Genomic DNA, 6,543 nt, shown 5'->3' with positions numbered 1-6,543 from the left:
CTGGACACGGTATATCATCTTCCTCCAAACGAGACACCCGTGCCTGACAACTGTTACAGTCCATCAGTTACAGTTACAGCCTGTAGTACACCTCCACACATACACAGGTCAAGCAGGAGGGTATTTGCTGAATTTGTTGGGGGTTTTTTGTTGTTGCTTTGGAAGGCTGCTTTCTCCTAGTGAAACACTGGGTACCATTGCAGCCTCCAGTCTGGTCCCCATCTCCATCCCAGCTGCACAGAATTGTGGGAAAGAGCTGCTGAGTGAGAAGCTGTAGAGCGGCTGCCTCACTGCATCCCCTGCCTGAGAGCGATGGCTGCATTTGTCAGAAAGCTTCCATTAGTCGTGCATGCCAGCTATAATCTCCTGGCCCAAACACGGCAGCATCTGCTCTGGAGCCAGTATTATATAACCACAATTGGCCTGCACAGGGTACGTTAAAACCGTGGGCTGGAGAGAGCCATTGACTTCATCACAGAGCTTGTCTTCACTAAGAGCCTTGCTGTGACTCTACAAACCTATGTTGTTTTGTTTTTTTTGGTTTTTTTTTGTCCCAGTGCAATTTGAGGGCTGTGCCTCTTGCAAGTATTATAAATTCACATGTATCTATAGGCACTAGCTGCTTAAACTACCAATCTTTAAATTCCCTGTCCTGTACTACATGAAGTTAAGAGGTTTTTAAAAAATATTTAGAAATGGAATTACATGCAAGGGAAACTCCAATGTGTCAGATTTTTTGAGAGGCAAAAAATATGTGCCTTTTTTAGAGATGGAGGGAAGTGACTAGCAAATAATATTAATCTGAGAAAGCCTGAAGAAGAGAGAAGGATTATAAAGCAACTCATTTAGGACTGCAGAATTAATTTTCAAGCACTCCTTTTCAAAATGCTGTGACTCCTGCACACCCAAAAGAAGCTCTCCAAAAACAGCATGAAGAACACAGGGAGGGACTTTAGCCCCACTATGCACAATTGCAAATCTCTAAGTAGAACACCATTAAATGTACTCAAGTGACAGCCGGGATTAACTTGGCTGAAACCAAACAGTATAGAAACATGTAAGACTAAATTTAAGGATGCCTCAGAAACTGCTAGGATAATCTGTCACAACAGCAGCTTTAGGCACAAGAAGCCAAAATGTCCAGACGGACTTCCCTGATGCTCCATGAAACTAATGTGTCGGCTTTTATTGGGTTTATGTGATTCTATGTGTGCTTGTGTACAACACGTGCGCAGATACACACACATCCTCTCCTTTCCTCTCTGGGGTGTTGGAAGACCCTCTTAATGTGTAACTATGGTCAGCCACTCAGCCTTACAGACCCTCCTGCTCCTCCTGCACCGAGGGGCTGACAGATGACTTTTTGAACAAACATGAGTAAAATCTCAAGAGAGCACACACCATCTCTGTTCAGGATGCTACAACCATGAGACTGCAAAGAAAGGTGGTTTTACACTGCCTACCTTCACAGGAATGGGGGCCACACAGGAGAAAAAGCCAACCTGCCTGAAAATACATGGGTCACCGCACAGAAGAAAAAAAAAAAAAAAAAAGGAGCAGGGACAGATCACCTTTATTTTGCTTTCAATCTCCCGGGTTGGCTCTTGGAGGGCCCCAGCAGCACCCTCTGGTGACCTTAGCTGTCCCAAACAGCCAGCAGTTACTTAGAAGAAGGGGATGTGCTCTGTAGGGCTTTTGCTATTACTGGAATAAATCATTCAAAACTTTTCCCAGGGGAGGTTTGAGGTCATGGAAAAGTGATGGGAGAGGAGAAGAAAGAAACTCATTGCTAGGCTCCTAGGAAATGAGTGAAGGTTACCTTCTCTGTGCAGTCATCCCATAACAGGGCTGGCTCTAAATGCAGAGGCAGTTGCTTAAGCAAGTTACAGTGATGCGGGCAGGAGACACAGTAGCTGCTGCCTGCCCCAATTACTGCCTGCAAGGAGGTGGTGAGGGGTTATCAATGCTACAACCTCTTGCAGGAGCAGTTCAGTTGCTGCCTTAAAAGCTCCTCAGACATGACACATGGTGTCCTCCTACCACAAGCAACACCTGCTAAAAGCACAACAAGCATCACCCAGAAATTTAGACTTTCTCTTGTCTCCTGACCAAATATCCTTTCCTACTGATCAGTGATACAGCTTGTCTGCTTGTTTCCTCTTAGCTGTCACAGTGCAGCATGCCCATCTTATTGTTTTGCTGTGGTCCTCGGGGAAAAATATGGCTCTATTTTCTCCCACATCAGGTAGGTGAAAACAGCAGTGTTTAGTCTTAGTCTTAGTTTTTTTCTTCCCTCCAGGCTGAGGAAAACATGCTTTCTCCCCTTCTCTCACAGACTGTGCCCTCCAGCACCCTAACGATCAAGCTGGCCCTCCACTGGACATGCTTCTGTTTGTCATATCTCCCTTGAATTGAGAAGTCTGAAACTGGACACAGTAACCCAGATATGACCTTATGAGGCTCAAGAGAAGGAAAAAATTACATCTCTGGGCATGCTGGCTGCTCATACAACCCAATATGTGGTAGAACTTTGTGAGGGATCCTTGTAGATTCCTGTTCAACTCATTACCCATCAAGACCCTTTCTGCAAACCTCCCCCCCCAGCTGGTCAGTCCCCAGCAGGATCAATTGTGTGGGGTTATTCTGCCCTAGGTGTAGGACTGGGATACTTGTTCTTGTTGAGCAAATTGTAAGAGCATTTGCTCTTGCTGCAATTTGTGATGTTCCCCTTCTGCCCATTTCTCTGGCTTAATGTCAGCCTTGACCCCCACCATGTCGTCTGCTCCCCTTGGTTTACTTGGAAAGTAATAGTTGGCGTGTGAGAAGACTTTTAAGTGGCACTTGATGCCTGGTATGTATGGCTTCTGAGACTGGAAGGTAAGAAATTCAAAAAGGTCATTGATTGACTGGTAGAATTGTATCACTTCTTTTTGAGGTGACTCCAGACTTCCAGTAAGCACATTATTAACTGAAGGATGAGGACAAAATATGTCTTAAGACACTGTTAAGGGAAATACTCTGTCACCCATTGTCTGGTAAAAGAAAACTCAGTCCCAGTCTCCTATGTCTCAGGGCAGGTCCGACCCAGATTTTAAGGAGCGCTTCAGCTCCTTCTTGCCATGTGGGGTCTGGTAGATGGAAAAGAGCTGTGCTGGGGGTCCAAATGACTTTAATCTCCCGGAAAGGAGCAGGGGACTTAATTTTAGGTGCAGGAGCTGATCTGGGACTAAGGCTTCAATGTGCTGCCTCCCTCTGATCAACCCAGGAGGTCATTAGACATGTGGTTATCAGATGTTAAGCAAGGACAGTTACTTTTGAGTGACACATCTGAGAGTGGGTTTAAGTTTCACCATGGGGAATAGCACAGTGCAGTAGTTTGACAAGATCTTGAGCAAGATTATTTCCCTTGAGCAGGTGATAATGTTGGTTCTTCATTCTTCTGATCCCCAATCCTTAGTCTTGCTTCACTTGTTTACTTTGAGAAAAGGACAAGAAGAGGAGTTGTTTTTTACATTTTCTCACCTGCATTCAAGGTAGAATGTCTAGCCTTATTTTTTTTTATGTGACTGTCTCTTACATATTTTTAATGTAACAACTCATGCAAAAAAGCATGTTCAGTTATCTTCTCTAACCAATTCATTTTATTGTGCCTCGTTGTTTTACATAGTCTCTTCTTAAAAAGAGAACACAACTTTCTTTGTTTCCACCATCATGTCGGCCTGGGATAAACATAAAGTATTGAAAATACCTGAGTTGCTTTGTCCAGAAGTTGGGGTATGACATTGCCTAACAAGTTCTCCTAGATCTGGAGTGACTTCTGCGGACCCCTTTGAGTCTGCATCCCATGTCACATGCTCTGCAGCACCAGGCCCAGGGAGAACAGCACTTTGGGGACACAGAGACACGTGTAGCTTTACATCTCAATGCTGCACCGGATCAAATCAGCTCTGGAAATAGCTAAAGGACATGGTGGAGAGACATACTGACCGTGCGCAGGGATGCATGGACCCACCCTTTCTCATGACACTCATGCACTTGCATAGACTTGTGAACATAGACTTATACATATATGCCTGCACACATATGTAGACAAAACTGTTCTCCCCTGTGCTCATCTCCAAATGCAGACCAGTACATGCACCGGGAGTGTGGTGCAGAGAGGCTTGAATGGCCCCACTGGAGTTGGTCAGTATTTGGTGGCGTTCATTCATTTCTTCATGTCCATTAGAAGGCATCCTGTGGGAGCCCTGTACCCAAGATGTGTGAAGTCATTCTGAGGATCAGACCACTTTAGAAAATGCACTAGCTGTTCCTTCTAGCTGCGATGAGACAAGTGACTTCAGAGTTCAAATAAAAGTTCACCCATTTTTATGTTGTCTTTACCTAATCTCATCAGTAGATCTTGACACACTTGTGAGCTAGGCTGATCAGCTCTGAGTATGCTCTTCCTAATGAAGCTGTGCAGAAGGGATTGTTGGGGGGTTATGGTCAGGGGGGTTATAATTTCAGGGTGTTCAGAGCATGGGGCTGTAACAATGTGGGTGCTTTGCTCTCCAGGTTTGGCTGTCTGTGGAGGAGAGGCTTTCACTGAGCTGAAGAAAGGTCTTTTATTCCAATTAGTATAGAGATGATTACTGTGTGTGGAACTGAAATCATCCTTTCAAGTATGAATTACCTTACATCTGCAGAAGGATGTAATCTGCCACCATGCTGTCAGGTCACCTACTTCCAGTAGGTTAGCTGTGGGGGAGGTTCACATGTGAGTCAATGCTGGATCAGCATCACAGTGATTGGAGTACTTCATCAGAAATGCTTCCTAGAAAACTGTGGTCTCTCTGGATGAGTATCCTCCTTTCTCTGATGGGGAACCTTAAAAAAAAACAAAACAAAACAAAACAAAAAAGTGTTTTGAAAGGAGATTCTTTTTTTTTTTTTAGATGAAGGAGGAACATTTTAAAATAAAATAGGAAAATTTCCCAACACTAGATAAATTAGAGGATAATGTCTGTGATGTGGACATTACTCTTCTCATTCACAAAGGGTAAAGTTTAAACTTGTCTCTAAATTCTAACATTGGAAACATGATTAATTGGAACTGGGAATTTTATTCAGAGGCTGAAAAATCCCATTGGAAATCCTGTTTTCTAAAATAATATTTCTCCTGAAATAGCAAATCTTTTCTTCCAAATGCTCTATTTGGGGTTTCCTGGTAGTTAACAAGACTTTTGTTTTCATGCAGGTAGAATATCCAAAGTAGAGATGAGAGTCAGACAGCTACACCATTTCTGTTCCAGAATAAATGCAGAATGCTGAGCACACAGTGCTTAGGTCAGCAGCCTACTTCTGCAGCTGAGGATGGAGAATATTTTATTTTCTGTGTGATATTATTATTTTTAGTTTGTACTGACCTATCACCTTTTTCACCTGCTTAACCTAATTTCCAACTACATGTATAAATGGGGTGATATATACCAAGAGTAAGGTTTACACCATTTTATTTATATATCCGTTCTGATTGGTGAGTTGACTATTTGGCTGTCTGCTTTGCTTGACCTACAAGGCAGATCTACCACATCACTATTGGTACAAATCTGCTCTTTCCATCCATGAAGTATTTCAGTGCTGACTTGATCTACATGGGAGGTGGGTTGCCCAGTTCCCAGCACAAGGGTTTTGGAGGATGGCAGGCCTCCTGGTCAGATGCATCAGGATGCTACAGAGGCTGGCAGATGTTCTTTGTGGGTAATGCAAGGTAACCTGCAAAGGTAGGGTGATCTTAACACTTCTGACCTAGAGCCTGCCTCAATAAAAGCAATTTTCTTCTGAGCTGTGAGTATGAATCAAGAAGAAGAGGAAAAAAAGGAAAATCTTTCCCATTGGGTTTGGAGGAAGAGGACAAAATAAAGCCTTTCTAGAGGCAAAGTGCAGGGCCTAAGGCTGGCTTCCTGTCCAGAACTGAGTGATTTCCTACTTAAAAGCTGATTAATCCAAATGCTTTTCAATTTAGAAGGCAGAAATCAATCAATAATTATCCCATTTAATCCTAACATAAATCCTTTAATTTTTTTTTAATTAAAAGCAGCCAAGCACCACCAGTTGGGATATACCAAATTGTATTAAACCCTGGAGTCCCAGGGGAGAGGCATAGGCAGCAAATTGCGCATGTAATTTTCTTCTTTCACTGCTAAGTTTAATGGCCTCCTGGTAGAAAATGATGAGCCTGGGACGTGTCTGACAATGAACAGGCAACTTAGATATTTCTTCCTAGCATGCAGTGACTCACAAACCAGACAAGTGTCCCCTTTCTGGAAGGAAAACTGGTAAGGGGGAGCTTTACCAACTCCTTTTCTACAACAGAGCCCTCCGACAGAGATAATGGACCTTGGTCATGATAGGATTCATGAGGTTCAAATGTCCCAGCTCCATTTGAGCCAGATTTGTCTAACTCCTAAATCTGTCTCTTGGTTTGAGAATTTCAAGGGAACTTATATTATGGTACATCCTATTACCTGCCTGCTTAGAGCAGAAGTATCTCTTCCTGGC

Source organism: Athene cunicularia (genome assembly GCF_003259725.1).
Source record: "Athene cunicularia isolate RWA chromosome 2 unlocalized genomic scaffold, athCun1 chr2_part1, whole genome shotgun sequence".
Lineage (NCBI taxonomy): Eukaryota > Metazoa > Chordata > Aves > Strigiformes > Strigidae > Athene > Athene cunicularia.
The sequence above is the reverse complement of the archived record's forward strand: the minus strand, read 5'-3'. Positions refer to the sequence as shown.